General features: G+C 43.0%; 1 protein-coding gene across 1 annotated transcript in view; it reads right to left on the bottom strand.

Moving 5' to 3' along the window:
- TTLL5 (tubulin tyrosine ligase like 5) overlaps positions 1-26145 on the bottom strand; it is a gene marked incomplete in the record, with an annotated part of 5893562 nt that overhangs the window by 3771606 nt on the left and 2095811 nt on the right.

Here is a 26145-nt window from a genome sequence, read left to right as displayed (position 1 = left end):
GGATCCAACGCGGCTCAGCTACGAATGCTCTGAACCTGGAAAGCGGGTTGGAGAAGGAGCGATTGGAGCAAAAAATGGGGTCGAGCTCCCCCCGGAGGGGGGGGGGGAGGCAAGAGCACTCCCATCTGCAGCTGGGCCTGGATGAACCTCCTCATCATCTGGTCCATGTCTGCATCTGACATGCTGAAGGTGGACCTCGATGAGGCCACCGAGGCAGACCTAGATTGTCGCCTCGATGACCTCGACGGGAACCGGGTCCCCTCCTCCCCGGGTCCCGGTGAGAAACAAGGGGACTGGAGCCGAGGAGAAGGTGATCCAGAAGCTCTGGATGGAGAAGCCCGTTTGGCGGGCGGGGCCGAGGAGGAGTCCTCCGCCCGCCGCTTATGGTGCTTCTCCTTCCGTTTGGCTTTCCCGGCCTCCCTCTCCTCCGGAGCTGAAGCGGGAGGTTGAGTCCCGACCGGAGGGAGGGAGACAGGGGTGGCTACCACTGAGGGCTGGGTAGCGGCCACAGAAGTACCGGAGGCCGGAGCTGAATCCGGGGGCAAAAGACCCGCCAGAATCAGCTTCGACCTCCGGTCCTTAAGTGCCCTGGGGTTGAACGCTGCACAAATCGCACATCCCGAGGAGAGGTGTTCAACCCCAAGGCACCTAACGCACCGGGTGTGGCCATCCGCCGGTGAAAGCTTATGGCCACACTCGGTGCATTTTGAAAAGATGGCTTTAGGGGCCTCCGACATAGTATACACAAAACACACTCACTAAGCCCCTACACACACCACAAACACACACTACGAACCAGCGAGGGCAGGGAGGAAAACAAAAACACAAAATAAGTCAAAAATAGGTACCTAAACACTCGTACACACTCACACAAGAAAAAGAAAGGAAAAAATGCAAAGTTTTTCTCACAAAAGTTATCCAACTATCAGGAGCTCGAAATCCAGCTTGAAGCGCAGCAAACTAGATCTGAGGTCAGTAAGGGTTGGCAGGGGATTATGGGTAAAGGGAGGAGCTAGGAGTTCGGATCTATGCTGTGGAAGAAGTTGCTGGCTCGGATCCGAGATCGAATCTGTATCCCAAAGGTTGCTGACAAATGAAGTTCCTACTTCAGATCATTATTTTCAAAGTTATATATACATAACATTACATTCAAGTTTAAGACACACTGAACAGCAGTTATACAACTGACCCTTCCTGAAATGGAGTGGTAGAAAAAAGTTAGAGGTAGTTGAAGGTAAGACATCTAAGAAATAGAGAGGTCACCAGTCGGGGTTAGTGCAAGGACATAACCAATGAGTTTTGAAGTATTTCTTGAGTTTGTTTTAGAATTGAGTTAGTGAGGGTTCTAGGGTCAAATCAGCTGGGAGTCTGTTCCATGTTTTTCCAACAGAGTTGGCAAACAGAGAGTCCCCAGCTGAGTAGTTGGGTTTGTATGTTTGAACTAGGAGTCTAGTGGATGATCGCAGTGGCCGGGTGCTGGTGTAGGGGCTGATAATATTTTTTAGTGCAGGTGTATTTTCTGGTTGGTAAAGGACTTTATGGGCCACTATTAGCTGGTTGAACTGCAGTAGGCTTGGCAGTTCAAGCCATCCTAGGTGATTTAGGTTGTGACAGTGGTGTGTCCTGTAAGCTGTGCCAGTAGCAAATCTGGCAATGTGGTTATAGCAGGATGATAGTTTATTAAGATCTGTTTTAAGTTGGAGAATAGAGGTGAGGTGTAGAGAAGAGTTGATAGCAAATAGAAACGGGCAATTGCAGTTCTAGCAAGTGGTTTAAGGAAAGGTTTGATTCTGTAAAGAGAGCCAAGTTTTTTATTAATGGTTTTGATAGTTTGATTGATATGCGCATCAAACTTCAGGTTATCAACTATGACACCCAGTAGTTTAGTTTGGGCTTCTGGGGAGATGATAATGCCATTGTTAGTGGTTATGTTGAAGGATGGCAGGGGTGTCCTGCATGTGGTGGAGAAGAGGAGCTGCTTAATTTTGTTGGGGTTTAGGATTACATGTTGATTGGAGAGCCATTTTTCCACTGTATTGAAGGTATTTTGGGTTAATGTGAATAAAGTAGCTGGTGAGGTGTCAGAACAAATCAAGGTGGAGTCATCCCCATATTAAATGCAGGTAGCATCTGGATGACTGAATGAAGCTCGTTGATAAAGATGGAGAAAAGAAGGGGTCCTAGTATCGAGCCCTGGGGGACTCCTATTGTGATGGATAGGCAAGATGATAGCTTGTCCTGCCATAGGACTGCCTGCTGCCTGCCCTGCAGGTAGGATTGAAAGCATTGGAGTGTATGGTTGCTTAACCAAAAGGCCTTCAAGGTATTTATAAGCATTTTGAGGTCAACCATGTCAAAAGCCTTGGATATATCTAGAAAGAGTGCTGAGGATACTTTATTACTGCGGTTGTGGTTAATGACATTAGAGAAAGAGAGGAGGGCAGAAGTAGTACTGTGGTGTGGCTTATAGCCATGCTGAAAGCTGGACAACAGCTTGTTCTGTGTGAGGTAGTGCATGAGCTGTATGTGTACAAACCTCTCCATAATTTTAGCTAGAGGTGACAGAATAGCTACGGGTCTAAAGTTTAACAGTTCAGTGGAACTGCCTCCTTTATGGAGAGGTATGACATGGGAGATTTTCCATATAGTAGGTGCAGTAGCTTCAGATATAGCTCTGTTGATCAAGATTGAGATAGGGTATGCTATGGTATCAGCAGCCTTTTGCAGATACTCTGCTGGGAGGAGGTCGGCAGCCAGAGTGGTGGGTCTTAGTTTCTTAAGTAGGGCATGAATAAGTTAAGTAGGAACAGGTTGGAAGGTAAAGTATGTTTAGGTACTGGGTGTGACTGCATTAGAATTAGAGCCATTGGGAGACAGTTGGCTGGCTAGAGACTGGATAGTCTCTGTGAAGAAGCTGTGGAAGTTATTAGCAATGCATACTGGGGATATTTGTTGGGAAGCTGAGGGGGGTGGAGTGACAGTTTGGCCTGGGTGGAGTAGTTTGTTTATCCTGCCCAGAAATTTTGAGGTTTGCTTTGGTGTTTTTGCAGTATATGGTAGCAGTGGTTCTTTTTGTCTAAGGTTATGGATTTTTGGTGTCATTCCTTAGCTGTCTGAATCTTAGCGCTTTTCTTTTTCGGTAGGTGGCCCATGCTTTGTTTCTGAGTGAAATTTTGGTTTTGGTATCTTTAGAAAGCCATGGTGCAATATTACCTTTGGTTCTAATAGAGTGGCTGGGAGCACAGGAGTTAAGAATGGTGTTAAAGTATGCTACTGCTTCATCTAGGGGGAGACTTTTTAGTACTGACCAGTTGCATGCCTTATATTCATTTTGAAACTCGGTGAGAATAAAATTCTTATTGTTTCTTAATGTTCTATAGGTGGGTTGGTAGGAGCAGTCTACTTTGAGCTTGATTACATAGGTGAGACAGTCGTCACTTAGGTCATCAGGCAAAGTGCCTGATTTATAGAATTGAAGATGGGTATTGATGAGTATCCAGTCTAGGGTACTTTCCTTGTTATTGGGTTTTCCTGTCCTGGTGGGGGAGGTTATGATTTGAGTAAATCCATAGAGGTTTATGTGGGTGGTGGGGGTTTCACAAGAGCAAGTGTTCCAGTCAATGTTGAAATCCCCAAGCAGAATTGTTTCTTGGGGGTAGTTATTGGATAACCAATATAAGATGTCTTCCAAGGTTTCTGTGTTTGCATTTTTGTTTTTATTAATTTGTAGTTTTGAGATAAGAATTTCAGCATCACTGAACTGGGGTGATTTTTGTTGTTGAGTGGCTATGCTGACAGATAGGGTAGACTTGTAAAGTATGGCTACCCCACCACCCTTTCTGGTGGTACGGTCTAGTCAAAACATACTATACCCTGGTGGCAGAATCTCATGGTCCTTGGTGGCAAGCTTTAGTCACTTTTCTGTTAGGCATAATATAGCTGGGGAATGAACAGCTAAGAGGGTGTGCAGGTGCTGAGTTTTGTTATTTATGCTCCTAATGTGTAGATGGCAGGCGAGCAGTGAGTTAGGAGGTCTATTTGTTGGAGCTATGGTGGTAGTGGATGTAGTAGGGGGATTAGGGTCAACAGATGGGGATGGATCAAGTTTTGGATGGATGTTGCCATCCTTTGTGAGGTTGTAGTGTATCCTGAGTATGAGTTTTAAGATTTTGAATAAAGTTTTGTAATAGTGTCTAGTTTTAGGACTAATGTAACTAGGTCTAGTAAGATTATAGTATTTAGGGGTTAAGGAGGTAAGCATGAGGGAAGTGAGTAAAGGTGCATTATTATCTGTTGTAGATGGGATGGATGTTTGGAATTTAGGGTACTGGAAACCTGGGTGATCCTGACATTCATAGGCGGTTAGGAGATATATGAAGAGTAACAGGGGTAGAAGCAGTAGAGTTAGTATTTTGGGCGATAGCATACCTACTGAATGAGACTTGAAACTTAGGCAAAAGGAATAGTAGAGTTAGAGGACTGGTGGTATTAGGTTGAGGGTGGTGCTGTTGAGTGACAAGTTGTTACTGACTGGTTTAAAAAAGTGGGGTGTGGTCCAGTATCAATATATTTAACAGCACCAGGGGTGGGAGGTATTTGGGGGCAGGGTGAGGTGCAAAGCAAGCCCAAGCGAAGCGAGGGCAAGCGGAGCAGGGATAAACCAATGCCTGTACTAAGTTGTAGCAGTTTAACTTGTATAAGGAAAGAGGGGGGTGGGGGAAAAGAGAAGTCAGTAGGAGTGGTTAGAGGAATACCTTGACCGACTCAAGACACCACACCAGAGGTAAGTTGAATGTAAGGGCCTAAAATCTGCTATCAGCACTTTAGTGTTACTTGCACTCAGCATTTTAATTTAACATATGTTTAGCAGGAAAGACAGACCAACAGTATACAATTTTGAGGATTTTTCAAGGGTTACTTGTTCAAATGTCAGACAAGTAAGTACAACTTTCAACAGGAATCTATGAGTGTTAGAAAGCCAGAAAGGTCCAAGGTATACCTGTAAAAATTAGGGCCAGAGAGACAAATTTAAGAGTCAGTGTACTTTAGTTACAGGGGAAGGAGGCAAACACTCAAGTAGAAAAGAACCCTATGGCTAACCAAAACGGTGACTTGCTTAATTACACAGCACTGTAAGAGAAAGCTTAACAAATTCTTTTTATATGTGTAACCTACTCTGATTAATTGCAGGGAGAAACAGTTTTTGTTGTGGTGGCCAACTGCAATCCTGTAGACACCGTTATGCAGGAGCTGCAGTATGTTAGTGTATGTAAATGTGAAGTTCAACTAGGAAAAGAGAAAAGCAGATTCTAGGGTAAGCATTAAGGCAGCAATAATCAGTTATTTTATAATAGTACATTCAGAAAGTTTTTTTGGCGGGGTAAAGTAGCACACTTCAAAATGGATTAGGATTTATAGCTAAGAAACCTTAGCAAGACAGCAATGCAGTAAATAACAAACACTTGCCAGATTTTAAAGATATACCAGTAAAACTAAATCAATCATTTACAATTGTAAAAATGGAAAATTGTCAGTAAAAGCAATTCAGGTAAAGCTAGCACAAGTTATTCAGGTCATAAAAGCACTTCTTCAATGTGTGTGTGCAATTTAAACATTAAAAATATATGCAGCAAGTAGTAGCTCTCATTATATACTTTCTCTAGGTACAGGTTCAGTTTAAACACAAATATTTCCACAGAAATTCAGTAAAGTCACTAGCTACTTATAGAGCTTCTACAACAAAAATAGAACAGTCTGTGCAGAATCAGAATTTAGCATCAGGGCATTCCGTTACACACAAAAAAACAATAAAAAAATCCATACAATGAAGAAACTTACACTGAGTCACACCAGGTCAGCCAAGGGGGAAGAGAGAGGGGAATCCTAAGCACCTAGATTTGAAAATGATGCCTGTACTAAGTTGTAGCAGTTTAACCTGTATGAGGAAAGAGAGGGGTGAGGGAAAAGAGAAGACAGTAGGAGTGGTTAGAGGAATACCTTGATTGACTCAAGACACCACACCAGAGGTGAGTTAAATGTAAGGGCCTAAAATCTGCACTCAGCAGAAATAAATAAAAATAAATAACAAATAAAATAATAAAAAAATAAAAATAATACATCAGATTCTCTGTCAGAGAACCAATTAGTACACTTCTCATTCTTATAGAATCTTCTGCATAGGTGGTCTGATGATTCTTTACTAACTTTTGATAACCACAAATATTTCCAGAGGTAGTTGTGTCTAAATGTCCTATATACCTGAATTAGGTCTCCTCTTAAATATCTACATGAGACACTAAAGAAGTTCAGATAATTTAGTCTTTCATGATAACTTAAATTTTCACATCCATGGATGCCCTGTATATTTCCGCTGTATTCTTTCCAGTTTACTCATGCTTGTTTTCTTATTAGGCTTCCATGCTGTTATTCTGCACTCAGGTTTGGGTCTAATATAACTAACAAACAACTTTATCATTTCCAATTTCCTAGACTTTACATATCTTTTTATACAACCTACAGTTCTATAACTATCATTAACTGGGTGGTTGACATGATCAGAAAAACTCAATGCTGGATCTACACATATATCCAGGTCCTTACATGAATCTACAGTTTCAATCATTGTGTGCTGTATTAAGATGTCTCCCAAATCTTTTATGCTGAGCTTTTCATGTATTTATCAGCACATTATTCTCCTGTGCCCAAAAGCTCAAGTTAGTCAAGTTCTTTTGCAGGCATGACCTATCTGTAAAACATGTAATCAGTTTACGCATTTTCAAGTCATACACATCGTAGAGCACTTCTGATGAAAAAGACAGATCTGAAATATACAATCTAAACAAGTATGGGTCTAGTATAGAGCCCTGTGGGACACCCTGACTTACTTCAAATTTCAGCTGTCCAACTGCTGTATGATACTTGCCATATTCTATTTCTAAGCCATGTAGCTATCCATCTTATTCTTATCAACTGCATATCATAATCTAGTTGTTCTAACTTACTGATCAGTGTTTTGTGTGTGACTCTATCAAATGGGGGAAGTTAAATCTATATAAATTACATCAAAGCACAATTTTCATTCATAACTATTATATTGTTATTGTCATTGTTGGCAATACATCTATTTTCAACATATGCATGCTGATACATGGTTTCAAGTCCCAACCTTACCAATTCTGACAATACTTTATCCAATATAACCTTCTCCATTATTTTTCCATAACATGAAAATAAACCTATGGGCTATATGACTTTGGGTTTGTCCTACTCGCCTTTCCCTTAAAGACGAGTTTAATAAGTGCATGTCTCCAATCTTGAGTAATCTCCCCATACTTATACAACCTAATAAATAACAGCTATAATGGGGCTATAAGTTCATACCAAAATGTTCTCAGAACATTATTACTAATTCCATCTCCTCTCTGTGCTTTATTTGGATCCAGTTTAGTTCTTCGTCAATATAATCTAATTTGAACTCGGTATCTGATGTTAACTGAATCTCACTAGGAAAATTTATCATCCAATTTGTGGAGCCAAACTGCTTTACATAAGATATTGTAAATATATATAAACTGTTGAATCTTAAAAATAAATTTTAAAATCTACACTTTTGTCTTTACTCCTTCCACATCGTATGAATCTATAAAATTGTTTCCTGGAGGAGCAGCAGCTGTCAGCAGCAAAGGCAGACACAGGCATCACAAAAGGGGGGAGCGAGCTGGTGCACTGGTTAGGCTGAGACAGAGAGTTTTTCTAACAGTATTCCCAAGTTTACATCTGGCAAACCTCCACTCCCTATGCAATAAGATGGATGAACTGTTATTTCTCAATGAAACTCACAAGGATTTCTCACTTTCTTCTGTACTGTGTTTCACAGAAAACTGGCTAAATTAGTCCATTCCGGACTCTGCATTACATCTGCCTGGCTTTCAACTCTAAAGAGCAGACAGAATATTGCAGACATCAGGGAAGAGTAAAAGAGGCAGAATCTGATTTTATATCAACAAAGGTTGGTGTAATGATGTCACAGTGTTAAGTAAAATGTGCTGCCCTAACTTAAAAATGTTATGTGTTAATTGTAGACCTTTTTATTCATCTTGGGAGTTCTCTTCATTTATTCTGGTTACTGTTTACATTCCACCTCAAGCCTGTGTGAGGGTGGCACTACAAAAACTGTCTGACCTGACAATGTGCTTGGAGGAGAATTATCCAAACTCCCTTCTGATTATTCTGGGGGATTTTAATAAGGCAAACATCAGCCATGAAATTCCTAAATTTACACAGCATATAAAGTGTCCTGCCAGAAACAGGACCACACTGGATCATTGCTGTACAGTGTTAAAACATGCTTATCATGCTGTCCCCATGCAGCTCTGGGCTTTTCAGACCACTGTCTGATTCATTTGCTTCCTATCTATAAGAATAAGTTAAAATCTGTGAAACCTGTGATCAATACGGCAAGAAGGTAGAGTATTGAGACAAAGCTGAAGCTGCAAGCCTTCTTTGATTGTGCAGATTGGGAGTGTCTTTGAATATTCTGTTACTAACTTGCATGAAATGGCAGACACAGTAACATCTTATGTCATCTTCTTTGAAGTATGTCTCTCTCTCCTAAGACCTGGTTAAAATTTAACAGCAAACCCCTGATTTACTGCTAAACCTAAGCAGCTTTATCAAGACAAGGAAGATGACTATAGAAGTGGGGATAGAACACTTTTTAGACAGGCAATGAATACACTGACAAAAGAAATCGGGTCTATATTGAATTAGCGAACACTTAGAAAAGCGAACGCTAATTCATCGACCCCTATTAAGCGAAAGCTTACAATCTCAAACACCAGGAACAGCGATTTTTTTCCCTGTGAAAAAAAATCGCTGGGCCGGTTTTGGGAGTTCACAAATTTCCTCCACTGGGGTGCGATCTTGGAGTTGGTATATTTAAGTAGGGGGGTGTGTGTGTGGGGGGGGTGCCACATTATATAATGTTTTAAGTTTTGTTTTTTTTTTTTGGGGGGGGGGGGACCAGCGATTTTTTTCCCTGTGAAAAAAAAATCGCTGTTCTGGGTGTTCGAGATTTTAAGCTTTCACTTAAAAAGGGTCGATGAATTAGCGTTCGCTTTTCTAAGTGTTCGCTAATTTAATATAGACCCAAGAAATCAAAGTGGCTAAAAAGAACTATTCTGAAAAGCTAAAAAAAAATAAGAAGTTATGTCTTACCATAACGATCCATGTGATTTGTTCATCTCGCCTTTGTTCTTACACACGGGTTCGGAGCCGATCCTCCGCTCCGAGTCGGTCGTATCTTCGAGAAAGCTCGAGGCACAGTAATATCCCATGATCCTCCGGTGCTAACCCTCAGATCTAGTTTGCTATACCAGAAGAATCCCTTTTAGAAGTGTGTCTAGAACACTTATAAACAGATACTACAAAGTGTCTGGAACCCTACTGCCAAGTAGAGGATAAAAGATGCCATTACTAATGCACAATAACATGCCAACCATACCCAGAAAAGGCTGAAAAGGAATCTAGTTGAAAACCGTTCTCCCAGACCGTAGAACGGGGGATGGAGGGGGGGGATGTAAGAACAAAGGCGAGATGAACAATTCACATGGATCGTTATGGTAAGACATAACTTCTTAATGTGAAATTGTTCAATCTCGCCATTTGTTCTTACACACGGGTAGCGTCCCTAGCTCCTTTTTCCCGGGTGGCTCAAGGGAGAACATTCCTGAGTACAGTGGAACCAAACGTCGCCCTGTCTCTGGAGTTCTTGTCTAGCTTGTAGTGGGCGATAAAAGTATGTGGTTTTGCCCAAGTTGACGCTGCACAAATGGTATCTAAAGGCAAACGAGCGGTATGGGCTTAAGAGGTAGCAATCGCCCTTGTAGAATGAGCTCTGGGTTTGAAAGGGAGTTGCTGTTTCGATTCAGCATATACCAAATTTATGCAATCTGAGAGCCATTTGGATAAGGTAACCTTCGTTACTGGCTGCCCTTTTCTTTGGTCAGCATATGAGACAAATAGTTGATCTGACTTTCTGTACTCTTTTGTCCTATGTAAGTAAAATCTTAGTTGTCTGTGAACGTCCAACTTGTGCAATGTGTATTCTAGCTTATTGGAATGATTTTTAAAGAAAGTAGGTAGTTCGATAGATTGATTGATGTTCTGAATCGAACAAACCTTCGGAAAGAAGGACGGATTGGTGCGCAAGGTTACTCTATCTGGATGAAAAATCATGTACGGGGGTCGGATAGATAGAGCCTGTAACTCTGAAACTCTTCTGGCGGAAGTGATGGCAACCAGAAAAAGTGTTTTCCATGAAATAAATTTTAACGGAGTTGTGGTTGCTGGTTCAAAAGGGGGCAACATGAGTTGTGACAGCATGAGATTAATATTCCAAGGGGCTATTGGATTACGAAAGGGGGGACGGAGGTGAAAAGTACCTTTCATGAAGGCTTTACAAAGCCTGTGGGACATAAGAGAACCATCCTCACGGCCAATATGAAAATTGGATATAGCGGCCAGTTGAACCCTTATAGTGGATGTTGATGCTCCTTCTTGAAAAAGTGTAGTGAGGAAATCTAGTATCTTGTGTACTGGAGCCCCGAATGGATCTATACCTTGTTTGGAGGCCCAGTGCGCAAAACGGTTCCATTTGCTGATGTACAATTTCCTTGTAGATGGTTTGTGAGAAGACACAATAATTTGTTGTACTGCAGGGGATAGTAACTCCGACCTGGCTAAGATGGGAAGCAGAGCAGCCAAGCTGTCAGTTTGTGGGACTTTAGGAAGATGTGAGGAACTCCTGACGAATGTGTCAACAGGTCTGGCTCCGGGTCCAGTATCCATGGTTCCTCCACTTGATGAGACTGAAGGAAAGGAAACCAGATTTGTCGAGGCCAGAATGGGGCTATCAGTATTATGGTCCTGTCCAGACATTTGGCTTTCTGCAAAAACCTGGGAATTAGTGGAACAGGAGGAAAAGCGTAAAGGAGACCCGGGGGCCAATCGTATACCAGTGCGTCCCTGGGGACACCCCCTGGAGGGGGTAACAGGGCAAAGTAGCTTCTGCATTTGGCATTCAATGGGGATGCAAACAGGTCGCAGCAAGGCTGGCCCCTTCTGCCACTTGAGGTTTGAGGGACCACTCGTGAGGGAACAGGATGGCTCTGCTCAACCTGTCCGCGATTACGTTGGAAGTCCCCGGGATGTGCATTGCTATCAGAAAGCGTCCAGTGGACTTTGCCCATTGCCAAATTCTGAGGGCCTCTCTGCATAACGGGTAAGATCTGGTTCCCCTTTGCTTGTTTATGTACCAGACCACTGACATGTTGTCTGTCTGAACTGTCACTGTTCCCCGAGGTAAGGACTTGTGAAAGTGTTGCAATGCTAGAAACACTGCCCTCAGCTCTAGAACATTGATGTGCAGATTGTACTCCAAGTTGGACCATTGACCTTGGACTGCTTGTCCCTGAAAGAATCCCCCCCACCCTATCAGGGAAGCGTCCGTGGTTAGAGTTGCTACCGGACTGGGTAAGACAAAGGGTCGTCCTAGTGTTAGCTCATCCTTCTTGCAAGAATTCGTGATCAAGATTTCGTGAGACAGTGGAAGTTGTAAATACGACCACTGGGCGAATAGCATACATTGAAGAATCCTCATGTGCATCCTGCCTAAAGGGACTACAAGAAGGGAGGCTGCCATCAAGCCTAGCACTCTTAATATTTGTCGTGCAGGGGCTCTCTTGTTGTGAAGAAGGAGCAAAATTTGATGCCTGAGGTCTGATACTCTTGGTGGGGGGAGAGTAACTTGAGCCAGGGAAGTGTCTAGCTGTGCTCCTATAAATAAGATACGCTGTGACGGCGATAAGACAGATTTTCCAAAATTCACCGTTATGCCTAGTGAAGAGCAAAGACTGATGGTGTAGTCCCTGGCTTGTAGAAGACAACACTCGGTGGTAGTGGAAAGGAGCCAGTTGTCTAGATAAGGAAACACCCGGAATCCGTTTCGTCTCAAGTGAGACGCTACTACTGCCATGCATTTGGTAAACACCCTGGGGGCTGAGGTGAGACCAAAGGGCAGAGCGCGAAACTGGAAATGACTGGCTCCCAGCCGGAAGCGCAAGTGATCTCTGGACGCCCTGGCCATTTTGATATGGTAGTATGCGTCTTTGAGATCTATAAAGCACATCCAGTCACCCTTCTGCAGAAAAGGGAGGATTGACTGAAGCGTGACCATCCGGAACTTTTCCTTTTTCACAAAGGTATTTAACTTGCTGAGGTCTAAAATTGGCCTCCAGTCCCCTGTTTTCTTTGGAACTACAAAGAACCTTGAGTAAGTTCCGGATCCTATTTGGTCCGCTGGGACTGGTTGGATGACTCTGTTTTCGAGCAACCTTCCTATCTCTATAGTTGCTTGGTCTCGCAGACTGGGTGGAACGTCTGGGAGTTTTTTGGAGTTGGGTGGCATTTTTATGAAGGGGATGTTGTAGCCTCTGGTAGCTATGCTTTTTACCCAGTAATCTGATGTAAGATTTAGCCAGGCCTCTGGGTATAAAGCCAAGCGACCCCCAACTGCCTCCAGAGTAGGACAGCCAGGCCTGCACTCAGGAGTGCTGGAACGGCTTTCCAGAGAAGGTCTCTCTGTCACCCAGATTTTGCGGACCCCCTCTGCCGGCTGGGTGGCGTCTTCCATTTCTTTCCCCTCCTCTGCCTCTGGAGGGGGCATCACTTTGGGTGTGTTGAAAAGATCCCTGAGTCTTTCGGAACCACATCTTTCCTCCTCGTTGCCCTTTAGGGTAGGGTCTAGATGGAATGGAAAAACGGACCCCTACGGCAGACAGGGTCTTCCTTTCTTGTTCACACCTCGTCAGAGTCTCCTTTACTTTGGGCCCAAACAAGGAGGCACCATCGAAGGGGGCATTGGCAAAGGAAGACTTAAAGGCTTCCGCAAAGGAGCATAAGCGCAACCAGGATTGTCTTCTCAGGGCAATCGCTGAAGCTGCCGCTCTACTCGATCCTTCGGCTGCGTATGAAATCAGCCTCATGGACGAGTTGACTATGGAATTTAAGGTGTTAAGTTGCGCTGTCACTTTCTCGGTGACAGCAGCATCTGTGTGTCCCTGCAGAGTATCTCCTAATTCCTTAATGAGATCTCTCTGTAAACACGTGAAATGCATAAGGTAGTTGAGCGATCGGATCGAAAAAGTCGCCGAACTAAACATGCGCTTCCCATACCTGTCCATTGTCCTAGAATCCTTATTAGGAGGATGGACAGAGGAAGATGATTCAGACATCTCTTTCTTAGTGGCCGCCGCCACCACCATAGTATCTACCGGAACTCCTTTTGTAAGATAGGCTTTATCTTGGGGAGCCGTCATGTATTTATTTGGTTTACGGGGGACTGGTTCCACTGTATCAGGTGTTTCCCAAGCCCTCCAAGCTATAAGATCCATGAGATCGTCAAAGGGTGGAGTCACCCAGGAGGTAGAATGTTGAGCCCCAAATGGCTTCAGTAAGACCGATTCATCCACAGAAGGGGTAAGGGTTTGCCAGTCCCCTCTTTGCTTCAGGATTTCCAAAATGTCTGCAAACAAGACATCCTCAGAGGTGGACCGTGGGGATCCTTCTGTTTCATCTAAATCAGTATCAGCGTGAGAGATTCCTGAGGGGAATCTATGTGCCTCCTCTTGCACAGTCGTTTCCTCGGAACATCCTCAGCGGGAGCTTCTGGGGATGCATCCGAGGAACCAGAGTCGCCCTGTGGGGACTTCTAAGGCATTGGGTCTCGACACTTGGTAGGAACCGAAGGCACAGAAGCAGAACGCGGACCTGTTGGGGAAGGAGATGAAGATACCGATGAAGTATGTGTCTGATCAGACAAGACCTTCCTCATGATGTCAAAGGCACCGGTGCCCCGACCCGAAGATCTGACACGATCCGAAGAAGGGGGTCGTTCCTCTGGAATCGGAACCACGGGCTCCGACACCGAGGACGGATCCGAACTGATATGAGCTGAGACACTGAGGGGAAGAGTCGGAACCGATATCTCGGTTCGACTATCCCCCCCGGAACCCAGGAAAGATCTTTGGCTCCGAGACTCTCCGGCTGGTTCCGAAGGAGTCGAAGTCAACGAAGCCGATAGCACTACTGGAGGCTTCGGCACCGAGGGCTCTACAATCATCGGTTCTTCGACTCATAACACCGATGACTCGACGGGTCTCGGAGGAGGAAGTGTTGAGGGAACTGGAATAGCTTTGAGTTTCGAAACCAGCTGGGACAAAACCTCGATTAATTTGGACAAAGCCGAGTTCTCCATAAGCTTCTGTACCACTCAGTCCACATCGGAGTCGGAAAGTGGCCTCGAAGAACGGGTCAAAGGGATCGAAGCCGTCAATGAGCGAAGGATAGCCGAAGGTGGTACCTCTGATACCGGCTCCAAGACCTGAGCCTCATGCAGAGATAAAGTCTCGGCAGCCGGCACCGAAGTCATAGGAGCCAGTGTCCGAATCTGAAAAGAGGTGCGCGGAGCCGATGACTTGGGCTCCAACACTCTTGAAGACTTCGACCCCTTCGAAGACTTTGAAACCAGTTCAGCCTTGTCCAGGGCCTCCTGAAACTCGGGTTTAAGCAACCCTCTGTCCACCAACTTCCTGCGTCTTTCTATCATAACCCTCCCACTAAAGGAATGACAGATGGAACAGTCTTCCTGCAAGTGGAGAGGGCTAAGATAGTAGACGCAGGATGAGTGGTTGTCAGTAATGGACATCTTCTGTCCACACTGACACCTTTTAAAACCACTTTTGGTCTTTTCTAACAATCTTACAGTAAGAAAGGAAAATCCAAGAAAAGTACACCACTCTTAATAAAAAAATTTTCTATAATATATTTTAAATGCAATATATATCCAAACTGTAAAACACTCACACAGCACACTAAGATATATATATATATATATATATATATATATATATATATATATATATATATATATATATATATATATATATATATGTCTATATGAAAAAATAGAAAAGACAGAAAAGTGTATATATATATATATTTTTTTTTAAGTACTGTAAATTCTTACAGAAAAAAATGGCCTAAGGCCCTTACTAAAATTTTTAAGTAACAACCTAACTACAACTACTTTAAACAACAACTAGATATTAAACCTATCAAACACTATAAAGAAAAGTATAAAATGTAAAAATTTGAAGTAAATATCAAGAAATAACAAGAAAAAAATATAGAAAAATTCTACTGGCCCGAGTCTCTCGATGTGATCTGCTGCTAGCGGCAAACTAGATCTGAGGGTTAGCACCGGAGGATCATGGGATATTACTGTGCCTCGAGCTTTCTCAAAGATGCGAGCTAGTAATGTGGCCGACTCGGAGCTGAGGATCGGCTCCAACTCCGTGTGTAAGAACAAACGGCGAGATTGAACAATTTCACATCTGTTTTTATCCAATGATCCTGCATCAATGTGGAAAGGTCTACAAAACATTACAAAGTACAGGAAACCATCCCCCTACAATGCAGCTAATTACCACCTGGCTGATGACTTGAATGCTTTTTACTGCAGGTTTGATAAGCCTCAGGCTACAAATGACACTGTTACGAGCTCTGTCAGTGTTTAGACTTATACGAGTCTTTCTTCCACACATTCTCACATTCAGCCTGCATTAATTATTTCCTGAGCAGCCAAGTGCTCTGGATTGTGCAGAATGCTCCGCATTTGGGATCGATTTAACCCACTGTTCTGCAGATCCGCATTGTAGCTACACTTTGCAAATTTTGACTGGCTTGTATACCGATATTAAAGCCAACCGGTGTCGCGGTACACAAGCAAAATCAAGCATCTGTTCCTGTTCCTGATGGAAAGGGAGCCAATCGGGAGGCACAAAATGTGGTCAGTCACATCCCACTACTAGTTTTCATGGTAGTATGGTATCTGTAAGACGGGTGTGCTGCTAATGTTTTTGTATTGTTTTGTGAATTGTGATGACAGGGAAAACTGTGTCTTTTGTCACTGATTTGTGACTCTGTCACGGTCACTGAAAGCCATCAGCACATTTATGCATGATCAGGAATGAGACACTCTTGCAATACATCTCGACAAAGCAGATGTGAAATAGAGTGCCGTGGGAATGCAAGAAGTGCCATTTTCATCAGGTATGTGAGTAGTATTGTGAATGTTGATTTTATGATGTTGCAGTTGTTGGCTTAATAAAGGAGTTTTACTATTAAAAAAGTCCTGATGATAAGGTACCTGCACAGCCTAGTAATGATGCCTGGGGTATAGGAATACAGAATGACCACAAGTGTATATTATGTGCACGCTATGTTACTCACAGGTATTGCACCCCACTACCACTCATTCACTTCACTCCATCCCTGTCTGAGCTTCATGTTTTCTCTGTGGCTACAAATGTTATATTCTGAAATTAATAATGTTGCAGATCCAAAACATTAAAACATTCCTTAAATTGTTAAGACCACAAATAAAGAATGCCCCTGATCCCTGTCTCCTCGTATTCTAAAACGTTGCTATCAAGCAATGAGCAAGACTCTACCATGGACGCTGATTCATACAGTTATATTCTTTTAAGACACACTGGTATTTCAGCAGCATCATTATCTTTTTTTTTTAACTATGCTGCACAGAATATCTTACAACTGTCTTTCTCTAGGGAACATTTTACACCAGCTCAATCCCACAACCCACACAAGATGATGTACTAAATACGGGTCTATATTAGAACACCGAAGTCTTAAAACTTTGAATGTTCTAATATCGACCCCTATTCAGCGAACTCTTAAAATATCGAACATGCAGAACAGCGAATTTTTTACCAGGGAAAAAATTCACTGTTCCGAAACACTTACACATAACACAAGCACACCAAAAAAACAGCAATCCACACACATACACTTAAAATCCTACATCTAACCCTACACTAAACTGTACATACACTACTATCTATCCACTTACCTTACCCAAACCCTAACCCTAAGGTCCATCACTATTGCACACTCACCTCACCCGTGCCCTAACCCTAATTCATCTAACCCGCCCTAGCCCTAATGTCCATCATAATCGTACATTTAACCTGACCCGCACCCTAACCCTAACCCTAACTCACCTAACCCGCGCCCTAACCCTCACGTCCACACAATCGCACACTTACCGGAAACCAACCCATAACTTTCCACCACAGTGCTGAAAATAGCAAAGTGATAAAAACAACCAACTGAATTCTATCCCTAGGAAAACATTTGGTGTTCTGCAGCTTCGCTATTTTCAGCGTTCACGGAATAGGGTTCGATATTAGAACATTCGAAGTTTCAAGACTTCGATGTTCTAATATAGACCCACTAAATACTACTTCCATCAATCTTCCTCTTGGAATACTCTTGCACTGTTTCTGTGGTGAAACCACATTATAATAAATGAATAGATGCAGATATGTTTCATCAGTTTTACTGAACTGGAAGAAGCAGTCATTTCAAACAGAAGTAAATAAAATTAAATCAACACATCTTTGATGTATAAATCAGTGTTATGGACAGCATCCAAAAACAGAACTTACAGTAATACTAGACAAGTAATATATTTTACTACCTTTACAAAGAATTTATATTTGTTAAATAAAGGTAATTGCAAGCAACAGGAAAAATCATGCAGACTCTAATAATCCTACTTTTAGAACTTTTTTTGCAAGTCCCCATTACATGTTGAGAACAGGATAAACAACAAAAGTCTTTTGTGGTGGTGTTTCCTTTTGATTTCCGTTTTGTGTGTGTGTGTGTGTGTAAATATATATATATATATATATGGTTCTACCTGACATAGTCGAAACCACACAACACCGACAACGACATCACCGACACCACATAATCGACAGTGCATTAACACGAAACCTCACATACCCGACAACGAAATAACCGACGGTACACAAACACGAAACCCCATACACTGCACACACCACAATAACAACAATAAAAAACAAAACACATCCCCATTCCACAAACCACACACACAACACAAGCACACCAAAATCCTTACAAACCCACACTAAACCTTACATACACAACTATCGACAACCCTAACCCTAAGGTCCGTCACTATGGCATTACCTAACCCGCTCCCTAACCCTAACTCACTTAACCCGCCCCTAACCCAAAGTCTATCCCTACCGCACACTTACCTAACCCGCTCCCTAACCCTAACTCACTTAACCCGCCCCTATCCCAAAGTCTATCCCTACCGCACACTTACCTAACCCGCTCCCTAACCCTAACTCACTTAACCCACCCCTATCCCCACAGACCGTCAATATCCACACTTACCTGACTCGCACCCTAACGTCCGTCACTACCGCATACTCACACAGCCTTTTCCCATGTCGGCATCCTCGGCGTCGGTGTTGTCATCCGTCGTGTCAGTCTTCTGCATTGTCGATGTTCTGGCACTCGTGATTCGCGTCGGTCTTCTTCATTGTCGATCTTCTGGAGCTCGGGATTCCATTGTCGGTGTTCTACGCTGTATACTATATATATATATATATATATATATATATATATATATATATATATATATCTCCATCACTCCTTTTTTACCATTTTTGCACATGGGGTCAGAGTGACAATCATTCAGAGCCAAAGTTTTACACCTCCTGGTGATAAGCCCTGCCATGGTAGTTCTTCTGCATAGTGTTGCCACCTATCCTTTACATGATGTGTCTGACTGTCCTCATATATTATCCTGTCCCTTACTATTAATGTCTTCCAAGAAAGTGTGTGTGTGTGTGTTGGGTTTTCTGAGTGCAGGAAGGGATATTTTTCAACAACTTGAGTGAATAAGCCAAAAGCTGATGAGGATGTATGACAAGGTGAATATGTGTGTGCATGTGCCTGTGTGTTCGTAGGTATCTTTTGGTTGAGAGACCATGGCCATGTTCAAGGAATGCTTTTCGCTCAGTGCGAAAATGGAATGTTCCACATTTTGACTGTCTGTCACACATTGCTATGGTCTGTGTTCCACATTGGCCTCTTAGCAGGTTGAAACCTATGATTATCTCTGAGGAGGAGAAGTTGTTCATAAAGAGTTAACTCAGCATATTAGGCAGGGGTATTCTTTTTCTGAAGCCTCCGAGAATTCTGCAGCATTGTTTACATATTGTTAATACTTGTTTCTTTCAGAGTTTATTTCAGTATTTTGTACACCGAGTTGCACTTTGCACCTTGTATGTATACTTACCGTTTTGTCTTGTTCTTAACAGTTGCATCTACATTGTTTGTCTTGTTCTTAATAGTTGTATGTATATCGTTTATGTAATTCATACTTGGATAGTCACTGAAACCGGAGTCAAATTCCTTGTATGCATGCATACTTGACCAATAAATGTGATTCTGATTCTATTATGCTCAATATTTTTATATGAATTTTCCTCAAATTTTCTTGATCTTGTCTTACAAAATGTTTAATTTCTTTACTTGCCAAGGATGGTCTGCACCTGTCCCCTTCCCTCTGGGTTTTTGGATACTGGCTAAAACTTTATCTATCCCCTTACAGATGTTTTTCAGCAATGTCAAAATGATAAAAAAAAACTCCACATCCAACAAGCTCTTCTCACCTGGAGAATGCAGACAACTGTGCTGTCACCTAGGCTTGGTTTAAAGCCACAAAAAGTACTATGGCAGTAAAAGGCTACAGTGTCTTTCACACATTTAGACCAATAGCAGCACATACGTGTTCTAGAGGTGGAGGTGTCTCAATCTGTGTTAACAGCAAATACAACTCTAGGGTGGTTAAAAGTACAGTTTTGTACCTACCATAAATGTAGATGTTCGAGTGTATACACTGCTGCAGTCATTACACTTGGGTTATCCTGCTGTCAGGCAGTCCCTCAGTCAGCCTGAGTTCCAAAGTCTTGGTCCTGCGTCGGTTGCTGTCGCTTCTTCCCTGACGTCAGTGCGACACGGGTATATAAGATGCAGCCGATGCCATTTTCTTCAGTTTTTCTTGCCCCAGATGTCAGGTGCCCCCAGAAAGGTAGGCAATGTAAATTGCTAATAAAACATACATATGTAAAGCTATCAAAAACTTTCAGTTACCAGCAAATACTCCCCATAGGTAGCAGAGGGTAGAAGACTTAGGTACGTACCAGCAAGAAGAGGAGAAGGAGGGAGGGTAACCTGGACTCGAACATCTACATTTATGGTAGGTACAAAACTGTACTATGTTCATCGTGTTACACTGCTGCAGTCATTACACTTGGGTAGAATCCCAAAGCTGAGGTAGGGTGGCTGGTTCTATAAGGCATTAGGGGTGGCTATAAGGCCCTGCAGCACTGCAGTGGCAAAGCCAGCTCTGGATTTAGAGTAAAGAGGCAGATGGTAATGCTTGGTAAAGGTATGTACAGAACTCCAAGTTGCTGCTTCCAAAATGTCCTTGGTAGGTACTCCTGTGTGGTAGGCAGTTGAAGTGGCTGTTGCCCTGGTGGAATGAGACCTAATGCTGTTAGGTACAGTTTTCCCATGGTGTGTATAGCAGAAACATATACAGTGTCCTATTCATTTTGAAATGGTCTGTTTTGAAATGGCTTTTCCCTGTGCTCCTGCAGCATATGCTACAAACAATTGCTCAGTTTTCCTGAAAGCTTTGGTTTTGTCCAAGTAGAAGCGTAACTGCCTGAGTATGTCCAAAGAATGCAGAAGTCTCTCCCCTTTATTCTGTGGGTTATGATAAAAAGTTGGCAAGTGAATAGTTTGGTTTAGAGCCACACTTGATACCACCTTTGGCATAAAAGTAGGGTTTGTTCTTAAAGACACCCTGTCTTGGTGGAAAATGATGAAAGGTTCCACTGCCATTAGTGCCTGCAATTCTGAAACTCTTTGTGCTGACGTTATTGCCAGGAGCAGAGCAGTTTTCCAAGAGAGATATTTTAAATCTGCTGAGTTAGCTGGTTCAAAAGGAGGTAAAGTTAATTTTTCCAACATGAAGTTGAGGTCCCAAGTTGGAGTTGGTGCTCTACGGGGCGGTCTTATGTTTTTCGCCCCTTTGAGGTACTGTTTTAGCAAAGGATTAGAAAAAAAATAGGTGGGTGCATGTTGTAATGAGCAGAGACAGCAGAGGCGTGGATCTTGATGGATGAAAAGGAGAGGCCTTTGTCCAGCATCTCAGTTAAATATTGTAGTATCTGAGGAATATTTGGGACAAGAGGGTCAAGGCTGTGAGCCTGGTTCCAGGCACAGAATCTCTTCCATTTATCCGAATAGGCTTTCCTGGTGCTAGGCCTTCTGGCCTCCAGAATGACATCCATAACAGCTTTGGAGAGAGGCATTGCTTGCTTGACTAAGGAATCTGCCATGCAGCCAGGTTTAAAGTCTTTAGCTGGCTGTGAAGTATCTGGTTGTTGTGCTGAGTCAGAAGTTGTGGGATTTGAGGCAAAATCCAGGGTGGACCTTGTGCTAAGTTCTTTAAGATTGGGTACCAGTGCTGGCGTGGCCAGTCTGGGGCAATAAGGATCATCTTTGGCTTTTCTTGCCTGGCTTTTATGAGTACCTTTGGGAGGAGAGGTAGTGGTGGGAAAGCATATACTTGTAGGTTTTTCCAGCTGAATGAGAGGGCATCTGCTTTTATGAGTACCTTTGGGAGGAGAGGTAGTGGTGGGAAAGCATATACTTGTAGGTTTTTCCAGCTGAATGACAGGGCATCTGCTTTCCATGCTTGTGGGTGGTAAGTCCTTGTGCAGAATTTCTGTAGCTGGCAGTTCATTGGGGATGCAAACAGATCTATGTCCGGGCTCCACCATTTTTGTGTTATCATTCTGAATATTTGTGGATGTATTTTCCACTCGTGCGGATCCATGATGTTTCTGCTTAAGTCGTCTGCCAGTGTGTTTTTCTCTCCTGGCAGGAATTGTGCTTGCAGATGAACTTGATAGGTTAGAGCTGTGTTCCACAAGGTCATGGCTTGTCTGCTGAGGGATAAGAATGAGTGCCCCCTTGCTTATTTATGTACCACATAACTGTGGTGTTGTCTGTCTTTAGAAGTAGTTGTCCTGGATGCAGAAGGTCCTTGAAAGCTATTAGAGCATTTTGTACAGCTAGCATCTCTTTTTGATTGACGTGAAGATGCCTTTGTTCTGCGGGCCACTTGCCCTGAATACATCTTCCTGCTATGTGTGCTCCCCAGGCGTAATCCAATGCATCTGTTGTCAGTGTTTGCCTGGCTGTGGGTTGAGTGAAAGGCTGTCCCTTGTTGAGGTGACATGCTTGAGCCCACCATTGAAACTCCTGTTGAAGGCAAGAAATTAGTGGTATTACTGTTTCCAAACTTTGACAGTGTTGAGACCAGACACTCTTTAGATACCATTGTAGTTTCCTCATATGCAGTCTGGCATATGGAATTAGTAGTATGCAAGATGCCATGTAACCCAAGGCCTGCAGAATTGTTCTTGCAGGGAGTTGGGTCTTTGTTGCCATCAATTGAAAATATTGAGTCAGATGTCCTTGCTTGTCTGGCGTGAGATAAGCCATCTGGGCCGTTGTATTCAAGCTGGCACCCAGGAATAATATCTCTTGTGAGGGCACTAGTTTTGACTTCTTTTCGTTTACTGTGTACCCTAGGCAACTTAACTTTTTTACAAACGCCAGATGTTTTAGAAGAATGTCCTTGCTCTCTGCTTGAATCAGGAAGTCATCTAGGTATGGATACATTTGAATTCCTTTCTGTTTGCAAAATGCAATTACTGGTGCCAGGCACTTTGTGAAGACCCTGGGCACAGTAGATAAGCCAAAGGGCAGTGCAGAGAATTGGTAATGCATTGAACCAGCTATGAATCTGAGGTATCTTATGCAGTTTTGTCTGATAGGGACATGCAGGTATGCCTCCTTGAGGTCCAAAGTTACGAGCCAAGCTTTCTTGCCCAGCATGGGAAGAAGCTGCTGCAGTGTCAACATTTTGAATTTTGGAACATCCAGGTAAGTGTTTAGAGAGGAAAGAGCCAGAATGGGCCTCCAGGCTTTGTCCTTTCTGGGAACCAGAAACAGTCTTGAGTAAAATCCTTGTCCTTGCTCCTGTGTTGGTACCTTTTGAATAGCTCTCATGTCCATGAGTGCTATAATTTGTTTTTAAGCCTCTGCCCATTGATTTGGTGGCAGATTTGGCATTCCTTTTAGCCTTGGCAGAGTGTGAAAGTGGAACCTGTAACCTTGAGATACAATGTTGAGAACCCATTTGTCTTTGGTAATCATTTGCCAGTTGTGACAGAAAAGTGCCAGTTTTCCTCCCAAGGAGGCTGCCAAGAGAGAACTGTTTGGCAGCTGTAATGGGAAGTCATTGGTGCTGTTTTTTGTAAGGTTGAGGCCTGTCTTCCCCTTCTTTCTGGGTTGATGCACCCCACTGTCGGGGCCTGTAAGGACCTTGTGGTTGACCTCTACCTCTTGGATGTCTGTATCTGCCCCTTTGAGGTCTGTCTGTAACTGGAAAGGACCAATTCTTTGTTGGCCAATTTCTGCTAAATCGAGGAGGCTGAACCTGTAAGAAATCTTTCACCATTTGCATAGATTTTGCCTTATCCTCCATTTTCTTTAATACCTCTTCTGCCTTAACTCCAAACAAAACATCCTGCTGCAAAGGTGCATCCAATAATTCTGCTTTAACATGATCTGGTAATGTCTGTTCTTTTAACCAAGCATGTCTTTTAATGACAGATCCTGTAACTGCTGCTCTACAGGAGGCCTCTAATGAATCAAAACCACATTGTAAAGTATGTTTTCCCACTTGCTCAGCTGCATGCAATAAATCCTGCATTTCTTTATAATTAGGAGGATCTGAGTTTGGAAACATTTTTTGTTTTAACTGCAACATCAAATATTGCTGATATTTTAGCATGTGAAACTGGCAATTTAAGGCCCTCATTGCTAAAGCTGCAGATGTATATACTTTCTTCCCTCATCTGTCTAATGCTCTGGAATATCTGGCAGAGGGGACTGGATTCTTTGCTGAGGAGGCCTTTACGTCTTTGGGGCCCTGAGAAATAGTTTCAGGATCAGCAGCAGGGCTTTTATAAAGAAATTTGTGAGAGTCAGGGACTCTGTCGTATCTGTCAGGCTTAACTGGAGCAGGAGGTAAAGAATCAGGATTTAAACTTGATTCAGTATACACATCATCCACAATACACTGGCGGAATAGCAAGGGATCTGTGTTGAGGTAATAAAAGGAAATCTCTGAGCCTTTTCTTGGATTCTGAATAATCCTGGCCCTCCCAATGGAAATGCTCCCTCATGGTATGTAAGGTTTCCCCAAAGGAGTAGTCCTCTGGTGGAGAGGCTGAAGGAATTGATTTCTCGGCATCAGAATCCTCATAAGGGGGTAAAGAGAATCCTAGGTCTGAGGATGAATCTGAAAAGATGGATACCTGGCCGGATGAGTCATAGTCTGCATCCTGTCTAGGCCTTTTATCAGGAGGGGGATGGGACCCCCTGATCAGGGTGATTAAGTCTTCGGCCATTTTGAGCATTTGTTTCTTAGGCATGGAGGCCTGTCCTGGTGAATGTTGACTTTGTTTCTTTGTTTTTAAAGGAGTTTTAGACTTAGCAGAAGATTTAATGGTTAACTGAGTAGGTCTGAAAACACCCTCTGAAGCTACGGGTTGTTCAACTACTCCGGGTCCCTCTGAAGGGTTAGTCTCGGTAAGCTGTAAATCTGGTGTGTCCGAAGGCCCAGCTATCTCAACGTGGGAGTCAGAGGCGGCCTGAGGTTCTAAAGAAGCGGTCGCGAGGGGCTGTGAAGGCACCTTGCTGAAAACCGGAGAACCGACGACTGGCCTAGAAGAGGCTTCGTCGTCAGTTTTGGGCCTCGGATGCCTGTCCTTGTCTTTGCGCTTTTTGTGCATTCCGGTCGTCGGTAGTTCTGACGGCATGGTATAATTGAATTTTCTGACAAAATAATGTTGGGCAAAATCAAACTGGCATTTAATAGTGCGCTTGTTAAACCTAGCACAAAACCGGCAACCTGTGACGTCGTGGTCTGGGCCTAGGCATGGGATACAATAAGAATGGAAATCCTTATGAGGTATTTGATTCCCACAAGAAATACAGTTATTAACTTTTACTGACATCGGTCTGAGGCAAGAAAAAGTGTCCCCAATAGGGTACTTAGCATTGTAGAAGACTTCGGTTCTGGATTAGGAAATGAAAATCTCAGGAGTCGGCCGACCGGCACTTCCAAACTGCTTTTGCTTTGGGCACCGCGGCAAGAAAGACTGAAGAAAATGGCGTTGGCTTTATCTTATATACCCCTGTCACACTGACGTCAGGGAAGAAGCGACAGCAACCGACATCGGACCAAGACTTTGGAACTCAGGCTGACTGATGGTAGGATAACCCAAGTGTAATGACTGCAGCAGTGTAACACGATGAACATCAGGATGATTCCCTTGAATTCGCCCATGTCCAAGTCTCCATGAATGACAAGGTTCCCTACCAAGTACTGGCAAGCTACAGGTGACACTCTATGATCCACAAAGCTCACAACTCTTACCTAGACCTAGATGTGCTCAACATCCAACCAAATACCATATTCATTGGAAACTTCAACTATCTCTCTACAGGCAGGAAAATGTACACTGCCTCTAACTCATAAGCAGGGTGTTTCCTGGACTTGATCAACACAAACACCCTGGACCAGGCAGTGCACTCTCAAACCAGAGGATCAAACATACTGGACTTAGTACTTATCAAAATGGAAGAGTGTTGCACCACCCATGTCATGTTCTCATTGGTGAAGTCCCACAAAGCCATTTCCCTCAAAATAAAATTCAACTCAGAAAACCAAACAAACTTCACCAGTTAGTAGCTATACTAAAACAAATTACATTCTATCACGTGACATTTCATCAAAATTCACAGTTCTCCCAAACTAAGAATTATTTACAGAAACCCTGTACAAACATGTAAATGGTTGCACTGAGGCTGCCTTACCTAACAGAAGTAAGCCTAGACCTAACATCAAAACCAAACCACACTGGTGGAATCCTTACATTAACAGGCTATATAACAAAAGAAAAAAAAGTCATTGCCAAAATCAGTAAAAGCAACTCTTATAGAAACAAGAGCTCATAAATTCAAATAAACAAT

The sequence above is a fragment of the Protopterus annectens genome, chromosome 6.part0, assembly GCF_019279795.1.
Source record: "Protopterus annectens isolate FY-2018-M chromosome 6.part0, PAN1.0, whole genome shotgun sequence".
Classification (NCBI taxonomy): Eukaryota; Metazoa; Chordata; order Ceratodontiformes; family Protopteridae; genus Protopterus; species Protopterus annectens.
Note: the sequence above shows the minus strand (reverse complement) of the source record. Positions and strands in the feature narration are given on the sequence as shown.